The following is a 19,271-nucleotide window of genomic DNA, read 5'->3' on the forward strand; positions in this document are numbered from 1 at the left end:
TGAGACTGAGACTGAGACTGAGACTGAGTCTGAGACTGAGTCCGAGACTGAGACTGAGACTGAGTCTGAGACTGAGACTGAGTCTGAAACTGAGTCTGAGTCTGATACTGAGACTGAGACTGAGACTGAGACTGAGTCTGAGACTGAGACTGAGACTGAGTCTGAGACTGAGACTGAGTCTGAATCTGAGACTGAGTCAGAGACTGAGACTGAGACTGAGTCTGAGACTGAGACAGAGACTGAGACTGAGTCTGAGACTGAGACTGAGTCTGAATCTGAGACTGAGTCTGAGACTGAGACTGAGACTGAGTCTGAGACTGAGACAGAGACTGAGACTGAGTCTGAGACTGAGACTGAGACTGAGTCTGAGACTGAGACTGAGTCTGAAACTGAGTCTGAGTCTGATACTGAGACTGAGACTGAGACTGAGACTGAGTCTGAGACTGAGACAGAGACTGAGACTGAGTCTGAGACTGAGTCTGAGACTGAGACTGAGACTGAGTCTGAGTCTGAGACTGAGACTGAGTCTGAATCTGAGACTGAGACTGAGACTGAGACTGAGTCTGAGACTGAGACTGAGTCTGAATCTGAGACTGAGTCTGAGACTGAGTCTGAGTCATAGACTGAGTCGGAGTCTGAGTCAGAGACTGAGACTGAGTCTGAGACTGAGTCTGAGACTCAATCTGTGACTGATTCTGAGTCTGTGACTGAGACTGAGTCTGAGACTGAGTCTGAGTCTGAGTCTGAGACTGAGACTGAGACTGAGACTGAGTCTGAATCTGAGACTGAGTCTGAGACTGAGACTGAGACTGAGTCTGAGACTGAGACTGAGACAGAGACTGAGACTGAGTCTGAGACTGAGACTGAGACTGAGTCTGAGACTGAGACTGAGACTGAGTCTGAGACTGAGACTGAGTCTGAATCTGAGACTGAGTCTGAGACTGCGACTGAGACTGAGTCTGAAACTGAGTCTGAGACTGAGACATAGACAGAGACTGAGTCTGAGACTGAGTCTGAGACTTAGACTGAGTCTGAGACAGAGACTGAGACTGAGTTTGAGACTGAGTCTGAGACTGAGACTGAGTCTGAGACTGAGTCTGAGACTGAGACTGAGTCTGAGACTGAGTCTGAGACTGAGACTGAGACTGAGTCTGAGATTGAGACTGAGCCTGAGACTGAGACTGAGACTGAGTCTGAGACTGAGTCTGATACTGAGTCTGAGACTGAGTCTGGGACTGAGACTGACACTGAGACTGAGATTGAGTCTGAGACTGAGTCTGAGACTGAGACTGAGACTGAGACTGAGTCTGAGACTGAGACTGAGACTGAGTCTGAGACTGAGACTGAGTCTGAATCTGAGACTGAGTCTGAGACTGAGACTGAGACTGAGTCTGAGACTGAGACAGAGACTGAGACTGAGTCTGAGACTGAGTCTGAGACTGAGACTGAGACTGAGTCTGAGACTGAGACTGAGTCTGAAACTGAGTCTGAGTCTGATACTGAGACTGAGACTGAGACTGAGACTGAGTCTGAGACTGAGACAGAGACTGAGACTGAGTCTGAGACTGAGTCTGAGACTGAGACTGAGACTGAGTCTGAGTCTGAGACTGAGACTGAGTCTGAATCTGAGACTGAGACTGAGACTGAGACTGAGTCTGAGACTGAGACTGAGACTGAGTCTGAATCTGAGACTGAGTCTGAGAGTGCGACTGAGACTGAGACTGAGTCTGAGACTGAGACTGAGTCTGAGTCTAAGACAGAGACTGAGACTGAGACTGAGTCTGAGTCTGAGACTGAGACTGAGTCTGAGACTGAGTCTGAGACTGAGACTGAGACTGAGTCTGAGACTGAGACTGAGTCTGAGTCTGAGTCTGAGACTGAGACTGAGTCTGAGACTGAGACTGAGTCTGAAACTGAGTCTGAGTCTGATACTGAGACTGAGACTGAGACTGAGACTGAGTCTGAGACTGAGTCCGAGACTGAGACTGAGACTGAGTCTGAGACTGAGACTGAGTCTGAAACTGAGTCTGAGTCTGATACTGAGACTGAGACTGAGACTGAGACTGAGTCTGAGACTGAGACTGAGACTGAGTCTGAGACTGAGACTGAGTCTGAATCTGAGACTGAGTCAGAGACTGAGACTGAGACTGAGTCTGAGACTGAGACAGAGACTGAGACTGAGTCTGAGACTGAGTCTGAGACTGAGACTGAGACTGAGTCTGAGACTGAGACTGAGACTGAGTCTGAGACTGAGACTGAGTCCGAGACTGAGACTGAGACTGAGACTGAGTCTGAGTCTGAGTCTGAGACTGAGACTGAGTCTGAGACTGAGTCTGAGACTGAGACTGAGACTGAGTCTGAGACTGAGTCTGAGACTGAGACTGAATCTGAGTCTGACACTGAGACTGAGACTGAGACTGAGGCTGAGACTGAGACTGAGACTGAGTCTGAAACTGAGTCTGAGTCTGATACTGAGACTGAGACTGAGACTGAGTCTGAGTCTGAGACTGAGACTGAGACTGACTCTGAGACTGAGACTGAGACTGAGACTGAGACTGAGTCTGAGACTGAGACAGAGTCTGAATCTGAGACTGAGTCTGAGACTGAGTCTCAGTCTGACACTGAGACTGAGACTGAGACTGAGTCTGAGACTGAGTCTGAGACTGAGTCAGAGACTGAGACTGAGTCTGAGACTCGATCTGTGACTGAGTCTGAGTCTGAGACTGAGTCTGAGTCTGAGACTGAGACTGAGTCTGAGACTGAGACTGAGTCTGAATCTGAGACTGAGTCTGAATCTGAGACTGAGTCTGAGACTGAGACTGAGTCTGAGACTGAGACTGAGACTGAGATTGAGTCTCAGTCTGACACTGAGACTGAGACTGAGACTGAGTCTGAGACTGAGTCTGAGACTGAGTCTGAGTCTGAGTCTGAGACTGAAACTGAGTCTGAGTCTGAGACTGAGACTGAGTCTGAGTCTGAGACTGAGACTGAGACTGAGACTGAGTCTGAGACTGAGACTGAGTCTGAGTCTGAGACAGAGACTGAGACTGAGACTGAGTCTGAGTCTGAGACTGAGTCTGAGACTGAGTCTGAGACTGAGATTGAGTCTGAGTCTGAGACTGAGACTGAGTCTGAGTCTGAGTCTGAGACTGAGACTGAGTCTGAGACTGAGACTGAGACTGAGACTGAGTCAGAATCTGAGACTGAGTCCGAGACTGAGACTGAGACTGAGTCTGAGACTGAGACTGAGACTGAGTCTGAAACTGAGTCTGAGTCTGAGACTGAGACTGAGTCTGAGTCTGAGTCTGAGACTGAGACTGAGTCTGAGACTGAGACTGAGTCTGAAACTGAGTCTGAGTCTGATACTGAGACTGAGACTGAGACTGAGACTGAGTCTGAGACTGAGTCCGAGACTGAGACTGAGACTGAGTCTGAGACTGAGACTGAGACTGAGTCTGAGACTGAGACTGAGTCTGAAACTGAGTCTGAGTATGATACTGAGACTGAGACTGAGACTGAGACTGAGTCTGAGACTGAGACTGAGACTGAGTCTGAGACTGAGACAGAGACTGAGACTGAGTCTGAGACTGAGTCTGAGACTGAGACTGAGACTGAGTCTGAGACTGAGACTGAGACTGAGTCTGAGACTGAGACTGAGTCCGAGACTGAGACTGAGACTGAGACTGAGTCTGAGTCTGAGTCTGAGACTGAGACTGAGTCTGAGACTGAGTCTGAGACTGAGACTGAGACTGAGTCTGAGACTGAGTCTGAGACTGAGACTGAATCTGAGTCTGACACTGAGACTGAGACTGAGACTGAGGCTGAGACTGAGACTGAGACTGAGTCTGAAACTGAGTCTGAGTCTGATACTGAGACTGAGACTGAGACTGAGTCTGAGTCTGAGACTGAGACTGAGACTGACTCTGAGACTGAGACTGAGACTGAGACTGAGACTGAGTCTGAGACTGAGACAGAGTCTGAATCTGAGACTGAGTCTGAGACTGAGACTGAGTCTGAGACTGAGTCTGAGACTGAGACTGAGTCTCAGTCTGACACTGAGACTGAGACTGAGACTGAGTCTGAGACTGAGTCTTAGACTGAGTCAGAGACTGAGACTGAGTCTGAGACTCGATCTGTGACTGAGTCTGAGTCTGAGACTGAGTCTGAGTCTGAGACTGAGACTGAGTCTGAGACTGAGACTGAGTCTGAATCTGAGACTGAGTCTGAATCTGAGACTGAGTCTGAGACTGAGACTGAGTCTGAGACTGAGACTGAGACTGAGATTGAGTCTCAGTCTGACACTGAGACTGAGACTGAGACTGAGTCTGAGACTGAGTCTGAGACTGAGTCTGAGTCTGAGTCTGAGACTGAAACTGAGTCTGAGTCTGAGACTGAGACTGAGTCTGAGTCTGAGACTGAGACTGAGACTGAGACTGAGACTGAGTCTGAGACTGAGACAGAGTCTGAATCTGAGACTGAGTCTGAGACTGAGTCTGAGACTGAGACTGAGTCTCAGTCTGACACTGAGTCTGAGACTGAGACTGAGTCTGAGACTGAGTCTTAGACTGAGTCAGAGACTGAGACTGAGTCTGAGACTCGATCTGTGACTGAGTCTGAGTCTGAGACTGAGTCTGAGTCTGAGACTGAGACTGAGTCTGAGACTGAGACTGAGTCTGAATCTGAGACTGAGTCTGAATCTGAGACTGAGTCTGAGACTGAGACTGAGTCTGAGACTGAGACTGAGACTGAGATTGAGTCTCAGTCTGACACTGAGACTGAGACTGAGACTGAGTCTGAGACTGAGTCTGAGACTGAGTCTGAGTCTGAGTCTGAGACTGAAACTGAGTCTGAGTCTGAGACTGAGACTGAGTCTGAGTCTGAGACTGAGACTGAGACTGAGTCTGAGACTGAGACTGAGACTGAGTCTGAATCTGAGACTGAGTCTGAGAGTGCGACTGAGACTGAGACTGAGTCTGAGACTGAGACTGAGTCTGAGTCTGAGACAGAGACTGAGACTGAGACTGAGTCTGAGTCTGAGACTGAGTCTGAGACTGAGTCTGAGACTGAGATTGAGTCTGAGTCTGAGACTGAGACTGAGTCTGAGTCTGAGTCTGAGACTGAGACTGAGTCTGAGACTGAGACTGAGACTGAGACTGAGTCGGAATCTGAGACTGAGTCCGAGACTGAGACTGAGACTGAGTCTGAGACTGAGACTGAGACTGAGTCTGAAACTGAGTCTGAGTCTGATACTGAGACTGAGACTGAGACTGAGTCTGAGACTGAGACTGAGTCTGAGACTGAGACTGAGTCTGAATCTGAGACTGAGTCTGAGACTGAGACTGAGTCTGAGACTGAAACTGAGTCTGAGTCTGAGACTGAGACTGAGTCTGAGTCTGAGACTGAGACTGAGACTGAGACTGAGTCTGAGACTGAGACTGAGACTGAGTCTGAATCTGAGACTGAGTCTGAGAGTGCGACTGAGACTGAGACTGAGTCTGAGACTGAGACTGAGTCTGAGTCTAAGACAGAGACTGAGACTGAGACTGCGTCTGAGTCTGAGACTGAGACTGAATCTGAGACTGAGTCTGAGACTGAGATTGAGTCTGAGTCTGAGACTGAGACTGAGTCTGAGTCTGAGTCTGAGACTGAGACTGAGTCTGAGACTGAGACTGAGTCTGAAACTGAGTCTGAGTCTGATACTGAGACTGAGACTGAGACTGAGACTGAGTCTGAGACTGAGTCCGAGACTGAGACTGAGACTGAGTCTGAGACTGAGACTGAGTCTGAAACTGAGTCTGAGTCTGATACTGAGACTGAGACTGAGACTGAGACTGAGACTGAGTCTGAGACTGAGACTGAGACTGAGTCTGAGACTGAGACTGAGTCTGAATCTGAGACTGAGTCTGAGACTGAGACTGAGACTGAGTCTGAGACTGAGACAGAGACTGAGACTGAGTCTGAGACTGAGTCTGAGACTGAGACTGAGACTGAGTCTGAGACTGAGACTGAGACTGAGTCTGAGACTGAGACTGAGTCTGAATCTGAGACTGAGTCTGAGACTGAGTCTGAGTCATAGACTGAGTCGGAGTCTGAGTCAGAGACTGAGACTGAGTCTGAGACTGAGTCTGAGACTCAATCTGTGACTGATTCTGAGTCTGTGACTGAGACTGAGTCTGAGACTGAGTCTGAGTCTGAGTCTGAGACTGAGACTGAGTCTGAGTCTGAGACTGAGACTGAGTCTGAGTCTGAGACTGAGACTGAGACTGAGACTGAGTCTGAATCTGAGACTGAGTCTGAGACTGAGACTGAGACTGAGTCTGAGACTGAGACTGAGACAGAGACTGAGACTGAGTCTGAGACTGAGTCTGAGACTGAGACTGAGTCTCAGTCTGACACTGAGTCTGAGACTGAGACTGAGTCTGAGACTGAGTCTTAGACTGAGTCAGAGACTGAGACTGAGTCTGAGACTCGATCTGTGACTGAGTCTGAGTCTGAGACTGAGTCTGAGTCTGAGACTGAGACTGAGTCTGAGACTGAGACTGAGTCTGAATCTGAGACTGAGTCTGAATCTGAGACTGAGTCTGAGACTGAGACTGAGTCTGAGACTGAGACTGAGACTGAGATTGAGTCTCAGTCTGACACTGAGACTGAGACTGAGACTGAGTCTGAGACTGAGTCTGAGACTGAGTCTGAGTCTGAGTCTGAGACTGAAACTGAGTCTGAGTCTGAGACTGAGACTGAGTCTGAGTCTGAGACTGAGACTGAGACTGAGTCTGAGACTGAGACTGAGACTGAGTCTGAATCTGAGACTGAGTCTGAGAGTGCGACTGAGACTGAGACTGAGTCTGAGACTGAGACTGAGTCTGAGTCTGAGACAGAGACTGAGACTGAGACTGAGTCTGAGTCTGAGACTGAGTCTGAGACTGAGTCTGAGACTGAGATTGAGTCTGAGTCTGAGACTGAGACTGAGTCTGAGTCTGAGTCTGAGACTGAGACTGAGTCTGAGACTGAGACTGAGACTGAGACTGAGTCGGAATCTGAGACTGAGTCCGAGACTGAGACTGAGACTGAGTCTGAGACTGAGACTGAGACTGAGTCTGAAACTGAGTCTGAGTCTGATACTGAGACTGAGACTGAGACTGAGTCTGAGACTGAGACTGAGTCTGAGACTGAGACTGAGTCTGAATCTGAGACTGAGTCTGAGACTGAGACTGAGTCTGAGACTGAAACTGAGTCTGAGTCTGAGACTGAGACTGAGTCTGAGTCTGAGACTGAGACTGAGACTGAGACTGAGTCTGAGACTGAGACTGAGACTGAGTCTGAATCTGAGACTGAGTCTGAGAGTGCGACTGAGACTGAGACTGAGTCTGAGACTGAGACTGAGTCTGAGTCTAAGACAGAGACTGAGACTGAGACTGCGTCTGAGTCTGAGACTGAGACTGAATCTGAGACTGAGTCTGAGACTGAGATTGAGTCTGAGTCTGAGACTGAGACTGAGTCTGAGTCTGAGTCTGAGACTGAGACTGAGTCTGAGACTGAGACTGAGTCTGAAACTGAGTCTGAGTCTGATACTGAGACTGAGACTGAGACTGAGACTGAGTCTGAGACTGAGTCCGAGACTGAGACTGAGACTGAGTCTGAGACTGAGACTGAGTCTGAAACTGAGTCTGAGTCTGATACTGAGACTGAGACTGAGACTGAGACTGAGACTGAGTCTGAGACTGAGACTGAGACTGAGTCTGAGACTGAGACTGAGTCTGAATCTGAGACTGAGTCTGAGACTGAGACTGAGACTGAGTCTGAGACTGAGACAGAGACTGAGACTGAGTCTGAGACTGAGTCTGAGACTGAGACTGAGACTGAGTCTGAGACTGAGACTGAGACTGAGTCTGAGACTGAGACTGAGTCTGAATCTGAGACTGAGTCTGAGACTGAGTCTGAGTCATAGACTGAGTCGGAGTCTGAGTCAGAGACTGAGACTGAGTCTGAGACTGAGTCTGAGACTCAATCTGTGACTGATTCTGAGTCTGTGACTGAGACTGAGTCTGAGACTGAGTCTGAGTCTGAGTCTGAGACTGAGACTGAGTCTGAGTCTGAGACTGAGACTGAGTCTGAGTCTGAGACTGAGACTGAGACTGAGACTGAGTCTGAATCTGAGACTGAGTCTGAGACTGAGACTGAGACTGAGTCTGAGACTGAGACTGAGACAGAGACTGAGACTGAGTCTGAGACTGAGACTGAGACTGAGTCTGAGACTGAGACTGAGACTGAGTCTGAGACTGAGACTGAGTCTGAATCTGAGACTGAGTCTGAGACTGCGACTGAGACTGAGACTGAGTCTGAAACTGAGACTGAGACTGAGTCTGAGACTGAGACATCGACAGAGACTGAGTCTGAGACTGAGTCTGAGACTTAGACTGAGTCTGAGACAGAGACTGAGACTGAGTTTGAGACTGAGTCTGAGACTGAGATTGAGTTGAGACTGAGTCTGAGACTGAGACTGAGTCTGAGACTGAGACTGAGTCTGAGACTGAGTCTGAGACTGAGACTGAGTCTGAGACTGAGTCTGAGACTGAGACTGAGACTGCGTCTGAGATTGAGACTGAGCCTGAGACTGAGACTGAGACTGAGTCTGAGACTGAGTCTGATACTGAGTCTGAGACTGAGTCTGGGACTGAGACTGACACTGAGACTGAGATTGAGTCTGAGACTGTGTCTGAGACTGAGACTGAGACTGAGACTGAGTCTGAGACTGAGACTGAGACTGAGTCTGAGACTGAGACTGAGTCTGAATCTGAGACTGAGTCTGAGACTGAGACTGAGACTGAGTCTGAGACTGAGACAGAGACTGAGACTGAGTCTGAGACTGAGTCTGAGACTGAGTCTGAGACTGAGACTGAGTCTGAAACTGAGTCTGAGTCTGATACTGAGACTGAGACTGAGACTGAGACTGAGTCTGAGACTGAGACAGAGACTGAGACTGAGTCTGAGACTGAGTCTGAGACTGAGACTGAGACTGAGTCTGAGTCTGAGACTGAGACTGAGTCTGAGTCTGAGACTGAGACTGAGACTGAGACTGAGTCTGAGACTGAGACTGAGACTGAATCTGAGACTGAGTCTGAGAGTGCGACTGAGACTGAGACTGAGTCTGAGACTGAGACTGAGTCTGAGTCTAAGACAGAGACTGAGACTGAGACTGAGTCTGAGTCTGAGACTGAGACTGAGTCTGAGACTGAGTCTGAGACTGAGATTGAGTCTGAGTCTGAGACTGAGACTGAGTCTGAGTCTGAGTCTGAGACTGAGACTGAGTCTGAGACTGAGACTGAGTCTGAAACTGAGTCTGAGTCTGATACTGAGACTGAGACTGAGACTGAGACTGAGTCTGAGACTGAGTCCGAGACTGAGACTGAGACTGAGTCTGAGACTGAGACTGAGTCTGAAACTGAGTCTGAGTCTGATACTGAGACTGAGACTGAGACTGAGTCTGAGTCTGAGACTGAGACTGAGACTGAGTCTGAGACTGAGACTGAGTCTGAATCTGAGACTGAGTCTGAGACTGAGACTGAGACTGAGTCTGAGACTGAGACAGAGACTGAGACTGAGTCTGAGACTGAGTCTGAGACTGAGACTGAGACTGAGTCTGAGACTGAGACTGAGACTGAGTCTGAGACTGAGACTGAGTCCGAGACTGAGACTGAGACTGAGACTGAGTCTGAGTCTGAGTCTGAGACTGAGACTGAGTCTGAGTCTGAGACTGAGACTGAGTCTGAGTCTGAGACTGAGACGGAGACTGAGACTGAGACTGAGTCTGAGACTGAGACTGAGACTGAGTCTGAAACTGAGTCTGAGTCTGATACTGAGACTGAGACTGAGACTGAGTCTGAGACTGAGACTGAGACTGAGTCTGAGACTGAGACTGAGACTGAGTCTGAAACTGAGTCTGAGTCTGATACTGAGACTGAGACTGAGACTGAGTCTGAGACTGAGACTGAGTCTGAGACTGAGACTGAGTCTGAATCTGAGACTGAGTCTGAGACTGAGACTGAGTCTGAGACTGAAACTGAGTCTGAGTCTGAGACTGAGACTGAGTCTGAGTCTGAGACTGAGACTGAGACTGAGACTGAGTCTGAGACTGAGACTGAGACTGAGTCTGAATCTGAGACTGAGTCTGAGAGTGCGACTGAGACTGAGACTGAGTCTGAGACTGAGACTGAGTCTGAGTCTAAGACAGAGACTGAGACTGAGACTGCGTCTGAGTCTGAGACTGAGACTGAATCTGAGACTGAGTCTGAGACTGAGATTGAGTCTGAGTCTGAGACTGAGACTGAGTCTGAGTCTGAGTCTGAGACTGAGACTGAGTCTGAGACTGAGACTGAGTCTGAAACTGAGTCTGAGTCTGATACTGAGACTGAGACTGAGACTGAGACTGAGTCTGAGACTGAGTCCGAGACTGAGACTGAGACTGAGTCTGAGACTGAGACTGAGTCTGAAACTGAGTCTGAGTCTGATACTGAGACTGAGACTGAGACTGAGACTGAGACTGAGTCTGAGACTGAGACTGAGACTGAGTCTGAGACTGAGACTGAGTCTGAATCTGAGACTGAGTCTGAGACTGAGACTGAGACTGAGTCTGAGACTGAGACAGAGACTGAGACTGAGTCTGAGACTGAGTCTGAGACTGAGACTGAGACTGAGTCTGAGACTGAGACTGAGACTGAGTCTGAGACTGAGACTGAGTCTGAATCTGAGACTGAGTCTGAGACTGAGTCTGAGTCATAGACTGAGTCGGAGTCTGAGTCAGAGACTGAGACTGAGTCTGAGACTGAGTCTGAGACTCAATCTGTGACTGATTCTGAGTCTGTGACTGAGACTGAGTCTGAGACTGAGTCTGAGTCTGAGTCTGAGACTGAGACTGAGTCTGAGTCTGAGACTGAGACTGAGTCTGAGTCTGAGACTGAGACTGAGACTGAGACTGAGTCTGAATCTGAGACTGAGTCTGAGACTGAGACTGAGACTGAGTCTGAGACTGAGACTGAGACAGAGACTGAGACTGAGTCTGAGACTGAGACTGAGACTGAGTCTGAGACTGAGACTGAGACTGAGTCTGAGACTGAGACTGAGTCTGAATCTGAGACTGAGTCTGAGACTGCGACTGAGACTGAGACTGAGTCTGAAACTGAGACTGAGACTGAGTCTGAGACTGAGACATCGACAGAGACTGAGTCTGAGACTGAGTCTGAGACTTAGACTGAGTCTGAGACAGAGACTGAGACTGAGTTTGAGACTGAGTCTGAGACTGAGATTGAGTTGAGACTGAGTCTGAGACTGAGACTGAGTCTGAGACTGAGACTGAGTCTGAGACTGAGTCTGAGACTGAGACTGAGTCTGAGACTGAGTCTGAGACTGAGACTGAGACTGCGTCTGAGATTGAGACTGAGCCTGAGACTGAGACTGAGACTGAGTCTGAGACTGAGTCTGATACTGAGTCTGAGACTGAGTCTGGGACTGAGACTGACACTGAGACTGAGATTGAGTCTGAGACTGTGTCTGAGACTGAGACTGAGACTGAGACTGAGTCTGAGACTGAGACTGAGACTGAGTCTGAGACTGAGACTGAGTCTGAATCTGAGACTGAGTCTGAGACTGAGACTGAGACTGAGTCTGAGACTGAGACAGAGACTGAGACTGAGTCTGAGACTGAGTCTGAGACTGAGTCTGAGACTGAGACTGAGTCTGAAACTGAGTCTGAGTCTGATACTGAGACTGAGACTGAGACTGAGACTGAGTCTGAGACTGAGACAGAGACTGAGACTGAGTCTGAGACTGAGTCTGAGACTGAGACTGAGACTGAGTCTGAGTCTGAGACTGAGACTGAGTCTGAGTCTGAGACTGAGACTGAGACTGAGACTGAGTCTGAGACTGAGACTGAGACTGAATCTGAGACTGAGTCTGAGAGTGCGACTGAGACTGAGACTGAGTCTGAGACTGAGACTGAGTCTGAGTCTAAGACAGAGACTGAGACTGAGACTGAGTCTGAGTCTGAGACTGAGACTGAGTCTGAGACTGAGTCTGAGACGGAGATTGAGTCTGAGTCTGAGACTGAGACTGAGTCTGAGTCTGAGTCTGAGACTGAGACTGAGTCTGAGACTGAGACTGAGTCTGAAACTGAGTCTGAGTCTGATACTGAGACTGAGACTGAGACTGAGACTGAGTCTGAGACTGAGTCCGAGACTGAGACTGAGACTGAGTCTGAGACTGAGACTGAGTCTGAAACTGAGTCTGAGTCTGATACTGAGACTGAGACTGAGACTGAGACTGAGTCTGAGACTGAGACTGAGACTGAGTCTGAGACTGAGACTGAGTCTGAATCTGAGACTGAGTCTGAGACTGAGACTGAGACTGAGTCTGAGACTGAGACAGAGACTGAGACTGAGTCTGAGACTGAGTCTGAGACTGAGACTGAGACTGAGTCTGAGACTGAGACTGAGACTGAGTCTGAGACTGAGACTGAGTCCGAGACTGAGACTGAGACTGAGACTGAGTCTGAGTCTGAGTCTGAGACTGAGACTGAGTCTGAGACTGAGTCTGAGACTGAGACTGAGACTGAGTCTGAGACTGAGTCTGAGACTGAGACTGAATCTGAGTCTGACACTGAGACTGAGACTGAGACTGAGGCTGAGACTGAGACTGAGACTGAGTCTGAAACTGAGTCTGAGTCTGATACTGAGACTGAGACTGAGACTGAGTCTGAGTCTGAGACTGAGACTGAGACTGACTCTGAGACTGAGACTGAGACTGAGACTGAGACTGAGTCTGAGACTGAGACAGAGTCTGAATCTGAGACTGAGTCTGAGACTGAGACTGAGTCTGAGACTGAGTCTGAGACTGAGTCTGAGACTGAGTCAGAGACTGAGACTGAGTCTGAGACTCGATCTGTGACTAAGTCTGAGTCTGAGACTGAGTCTGAGTCTGAGACTGAGACTGAGTCTGAGACTGAGACTGAGTCTGAATCTGAGACTGAGTCTGAATCTGAGACTGAGTCTGAGACTGAGACTGAGTCTGAGACTGAGACTGAGACTGAGATTGAGTCTCAGTCTGACACTGAGACTGAGACTGAGACTGAGTCTGAGACTGAGTCTGAGACTGAGTCTGAGTCTGAGTCTGAGACTGAAACTGAGTCTGAGTCTGAGACTGAGACTGAGTCTGAGTCTGAGACTGAGACTGAGACTGAGTCTGAGACTGAGACTGAGACTGAGTCTGAATCTGAGACTGAGTCTGAGAGTGCGACTGAGACTGAGACTGAGTCTGAGACTGAGACTGAGTCTGAGTCTGAGACAGAGACTGAGACTGAGACTGAGTCTGAGTCTGAGACTGAGTCTGAGACTGAGTCTGAGACTGAGATTGAGTCTGAGTCTGAGACTGAGACTGAGTCTGAGTCTGAGTCTGAGACTGAGACTGAGTCTGAGACTGAGACTGAGACTGAGACTGAGTCGGAATCTGAGACTGAGTCCGAGACTGAGACTGAGACTGAGTCTGAGACTGAGACTGAGACTGAGTCTGAAACTGAGTCTGAGTCTGATACTGAGACTGAGACTGAGACTGAGTCTGAGACTGAGACTGAGACTGAGTCTGAGACTGAGACTGAGTCTGAATCTGAGACTGAGTCTGAGACTGAGACTGAGTCTGAGACTGAAACTGAGTCTGAGTCTGAGACTGAGACTGAGTCTGAGTCTGAGACTGAGACTGAGACTGAGACTGAGTCTGAGACTGAGACTGAATCTGAGTCTGACACTGAGACTGAGACTGAGACTGAGGCTGAGACTGAGACTGAGACTGAGTCTGAAACTGAGTCTGAGTCTGATACTGAGACTGAGACTGAGACTGAGTCTGAGTCTGAGACTGAGACTGAGACTGACTCTGAGACTGAGACTGAGACTGAGACTGAGACTGAGTCTGAGACTGAGACAGAGTCTGAATCTGAGACTGAGTCTGAGACTGAGACTGAGTCTGAGACTGAGTCTGAGACTGAGTCTGAGACTGAGTCAGAGACTGAGACTGAGTCTGAGACTCGATCTGTGACTAAGTCTGAGTCTGAGACTGAGTCTGAGTCTGAGACTGAGACTGAGTCTGAGACTGAGACTGAGTCTGAATCTGAGACTGAGTCTGAATCTGAGACTGAGTCTGAGACTGAGACTGAGTCTGAGACTGAGACTGAGACTGAGATTGAGTCTCAGTCTGACACTGAGACTGAGACTGAGACTGAGTCTGAGACTGAGTCTGAGACTGAGTCTGAGTCTGAGTCTGAGACTGAAACTGAGTCTGAGTCTGAGACTGAGACTGAGTCTGAGTCTGAGACTGAGACTGAGACTGAGTCTGAGACTGAGACTGAGACTGAGTCTGAATCTGAGACTGAGTCTGAGAGTGCGACTGAGACTGAGACTGAGTCTGAGACTGAGACTGAGTCTGAGTCTGAGACAGAGACTGAGACTGAGACTGAGTCTGAGTCTGAGACTGAGTCTGAGACTGAGTCTGAGACTGAGATTGAGTCTGAGTCTGAGACTGAGACTGAGTCTGAGTCTGAGTCTGAGACTGAGACTGAGTCTGAGACTGAGACTGAGACTGAGACTGAGTCGGAATCTGAGACTGAGTCCGAGACTGAGACTGAGACTGAGTCTGAGACTGAGACTGAGACTGAGTCTGAAACTGAGTCTGAGTCTGATACTGAGACTGAGACTGAGACTGAGTCTGAGACTGAGACTGAGACTGAGTCTGAGACTGAGACTGAGTCTGAATCTGAGACTGAGTCTGAGACTGAGACTGAGTCTGAGACTGAAACTGAGTCTGAGTCTGAGACTGAGACTGAGTCTGAGTCTGAGACTGAGACTGAGACTGAGACTGAGTCTGAGACTGAGACTGAGACCGAGTCTGAATCTGAGACTGAGTCTGAGAGTGCGACTGAGACTGAGACTGAGTCTGAGACTGAGACTGAGTCTGAGTCTAAGACAGAGACTGAGACTGAGACTGAGTCTGAGTCTGAGACTGAGACTGAATCTGAGACTGAGTCTGAGACTGAGATTGAGTCTGAGTCTGAGACTGAGACTGAGTCTGAGTCTGAGTCTGAGACTGAGACTGAGTCTGAGACTGAGACTGAGTCTGAAACTGAGTCTGAGTCTGATACTGAGACTGAGACTGAGACTGAGACTGACTCTGAGACTGAGTCCGAGACTGAGACTGAGACTGAGTCTGAGACTGAGACTGAGTCTGAAACTGAGTCTGAGTCTGATACTGAGACTGAGACTGAGACTGAGACTGAGTCTGAGACTGAGACTGAGACTGAGTCTGAGACTGAGACTGAGTCTGAATCTGAGACTGAGTCTGAGACTGAGACTGAGACTGAGTCTGAGACTGAGACAGAGACTGAGACTGAGTCTGAGACTGAGTCTGAGACTGAGACTGAGACTGAGTCTGAGACTGAGACTGAGACTGAGTCTGAGACTGAGACTGAGTCTGAATCTGAGACTGAGTCTGAGACTGAGTCTGAGTCATAGACTGAGTCGGAGTCTGAGTCAGAGACTGAGACTGAGTCTGAGACTGAGTCTGAGACTCAATCTGTGACTGATTCTGAGTCTGTGACTGAGACTGAGTCTGAGACTGAGTCTGAGTCTGAGTCTGAGACTGAGACTGAGTCTGAGTCTGAGACTGAGACTGAGTCTGAGTCTGAGACTGAGACTGAGACTGAGACTGAGTCTGAATCTGAGACTGAGTCTGAGACTGAGACTGAGACTGAGTCTGAGACTGAGACTGAGACAGAGACTGAGACTGAGTCTGAGACTGAGACTGAGACTGAGTCTGAGACTGAGACTGAGACTGAGTCTGAGACTGAGACTGAGTCTGAGTCTGAGACTGCGACTGAGACTGAGACTGAGTCTGAAACTGAGACTGAGACTGAGTCTGAGACTGAGACATAGACAGAGACTGAGTCTGAGACTGAGTCTGAGACTTGGACTGAGTCTGAGACAGAGACTGAGACTGAGTTTGAGACTGAGTCTGAGACAAAGATTGAGCTGAGACTGAGTCTGAGACTGAGACTGAGTCTGAGACTGAGACTGAGTCTGAGACTGAGTCTGAGACTGAGACTGAGTCTGAGACTGAGTCTGAGACTGAGACTGAGACTGAGTCTGAGATTGAGACTGAGCCTGATACTGAGACTGAGACTGAGTCTGAGACTGAGTCTGATACTGAGTCTGAGACTGAGTCTGGGACTGAGACTGACACTGAGACTGAGATTGAGTCTGAGACTGAGTCTGAGACTGAGACTGAGACTGAGACTGAGTCTGAGACTGAGACTGAGACTGAGACGGAGTCTGAGACTGAGTCTGAATCTGAGACTGAGTCTGAGACTGAGACTGAGTCTGATACTGAGTCTGAGACTGACTGAGCCTGAGACTGAGACTGAGACTGAGTCTGAGACTGAGTCTGATACTGAGTCTGAGACTGAGTCTGGGACTGAGACTGAGACTGAGACTGGGTCTGAGTCTGAGACTGAGACTGAGTCTGGAACTGAGACTGAGATTGAGACTGAGTCTGAGTCTGGGATTGAGACTGATTCTGAGACTGAGACTCAATCTGAGTCTGACACAGACTGAGACTGAGACTGAGGCTGAGACTGAGACTGAGTCTGAAACTGAGTCTGAGTCTGATACTGAGACTGAGACTGAGTCTGAGTCTGAGACAGAGACTGAGACTGAGTCTGGGACTAAGACTGAGTCTGAGTCTGAGACTGAGACTGAGTCTGAGTCTGAGACTGAGACTGAGTCTGAGACTGAGACTGAGTCGGAATCTAAGACTGAGACCGAGACTGAGACTGAGACTGAGATTGAGTCTGAGTCTGAGACTGAGACTGAGTCTGGAACTGAGACTGAGATTGAGACTGAGTCTGAGTCTGGGATTGAGACTGATTCTGAGACTGAGACTCAATCTGAGTCTGACACAGACTGAGACTAAGTCTGGGACTGAGACTGAGACCGAGTCTGAGACTGTCTGAGACTGAGACTGAGTCTGAGACTGAGAATGAGTCTGAGACTGAGTCTGAATCTGAGACTGTCTGAGACTGAGACAGAGTCTGAGACTGAGAATGAGTCTGAGACGGAGTCGGAGTCTGAGACTGAGAATGAGTCTGAGACTGAGTCTGAATCTGAAGCTGAGACTGAGACTGAGTCTGAGACTGAGACAGAGTCTAAATCTGAGACTGAGTCTGAGACTGAGACTGAGTCTGAGACTGAGACTGAGTCTGAGACTGAGTCTGAGACTGAGACTGAGTCTGAGTCTGACACTGAGATAGAGACTGAGTCTGAGACTGAGACTGAGTCTGAGACTGCGTCTGGGACTGAGTCTGAGTCTGAGACAGAGACAGAGACTGAGACTGAGACTGAGTCTGAGTCTGAGACTGAGACTGACTCTGAGACTGAGATTGAGACTGAGACTGAGACTGAGTCTGAGACTGAGTCTGAGACTGAGACTGAGACTGAGACTGAGTCTGAGACTGAGACTGAGACAGAGTCTGAGACTGAGACTGGGTCTGAGTCTGAGACTGAGACTGAGTCTGAGACTGAGACAGAGACTGATACTGACTCTGAGACTGAGACTGAGACTGAGTCTGAGACTGAGACTGAGACTGAGACTGAGTCTGAGACTGAGACTGAGACAGAGTCTGAGACTGAGACTGGGTCTGAGTCTGAGACTGAGACTGAGTCTGAGACTGAGACAGAGACTGAATCTGAGTCTGACACTGAGACTGAGACTGAGACTGAGGCTGAGACTGAGACTGAGACTGAGTCTGAAACTGAGTCTGAGTCTGATACTGAGACTGAGACTGAGACTGAGTCTGAGTCTGAGACTGAGACTGAGACTGACTCTGAGACTGAGACTGAGACTGAGACTGAGACTGAGATTGAGTCTGAGACTGAGTCAGAGACTGAGACTGAGTCTGAGACACGATCAGTGACTGAGTCTGAGTCTGAGACTGAGTCTGAGTCTGAGACTGAGACTGAGTCTGAATCTGAGACTGAGTCTGAATCTGAGACTGAGTCTGAGACTGAGACTGAGACTGAGATTGAGTCTCAGTCTGACACTGAGACTGAGACTGAGACTGAGTCTGAGACTGAGTCTGAGACTGAGTCTGAGTCTGAGTCTGAGACTGAAACTGAGTCTGAGTCTGAGACTGAGACTGAGTCTGAGTCTGAGTCTGAGACTGAGTCTGAATCTGAGACTGAGTCTCAGTCTGACACTGAGACTGAGACTGAGACTGAGTCTGAGACTGAGTCTGAGACTGAGTCTGAGTCTGAGTCTGAGACTGAAACTGAGTCTGAGTCTGAGACTGAGACTGAGTCTGAGTCTGAGACTGAGACTGAGACTGAGACTGAGTCTGAGACTGAGACTGAGACTGAGTCTGAATCTGAGACTGAGTCTGAGAGTGCGACTGAGACTGAGACTGAGTCTGAGTCTGAGTCTGAGACAGAGACTGAGACTGAGACTGAGTCTGAGTCTGAGACTGAGACTGAGTCTGAGACTGAGTCTGAGACTGAGATTGAGTCTGAGTCTGAGACTGAGACTCAGTCTGAGTCTGAGTCTGAGACTGAGACTGAGTCTGAGACTGAGACTGAGACTGAGACTGAGTCGTAATCTGAGACTGAGTCCGAGACTGAGACTGAGACTGAGTCTGAGACTGAGACTGACTCTGAGACTGAGACTGAGTCTGAAACTGAGTCTGAGTCTGATACTGAGACTGAGACTGAGACTGAGTCTGAGTCTGAGACTGAGACTGACTCTGAGACTGAGACTGAGACTGAGACTGAGTCTGAGACTGAGACTGAGTCTGAGACTGAGACTGAGTCTGAATCTGAGACTGAGTCTGAGACTGAGACTGAGACTGAGTCTGAGACTGAGACAGAGACTGAGACTGAGTCTGAGACTGAGACTGAGACTGAGTCTGAGACTGAGACTGAGACTGAGTCTGAGACTGAGACTGAGTCTGAATCTGAGACTGAGTCTGAGACTGAGTCTGAGTCATAGACTGAGTCTGAGTCTGAGTCTGAGACTGAGACTGAGTCTGAGACTGAGTCTGAGACTCAATCTGTGACTGATTCTGAGTCTGAGACTGAGACTGAGTCTGAGACTGAGTCTGAGTCTGAGTCTGAGATTGAGACTGAGTCTGAGTCTGAGACTGAGACTGAGTCTGAGTCTGAGACTGAGACTGAGACTGAGTCTGAGAC

The sequence above is a fragment of the Chiloscyllium punctatum genome, chromosome 24, assembly GCF_047496795.1.
Source record: "Chiloscyllium punctatum isolate Juve2018m chromosome 24, sChiPun1.3, whole genome shotgun sequence".
NCBI classification, from domain to species: Eukaryota; Metazoa; Chordata; class Chondrichthyes; order Orectolobiformes; family Hemiscylliidae; genus Chiloscyllium; species Chiloscyllium punctatum.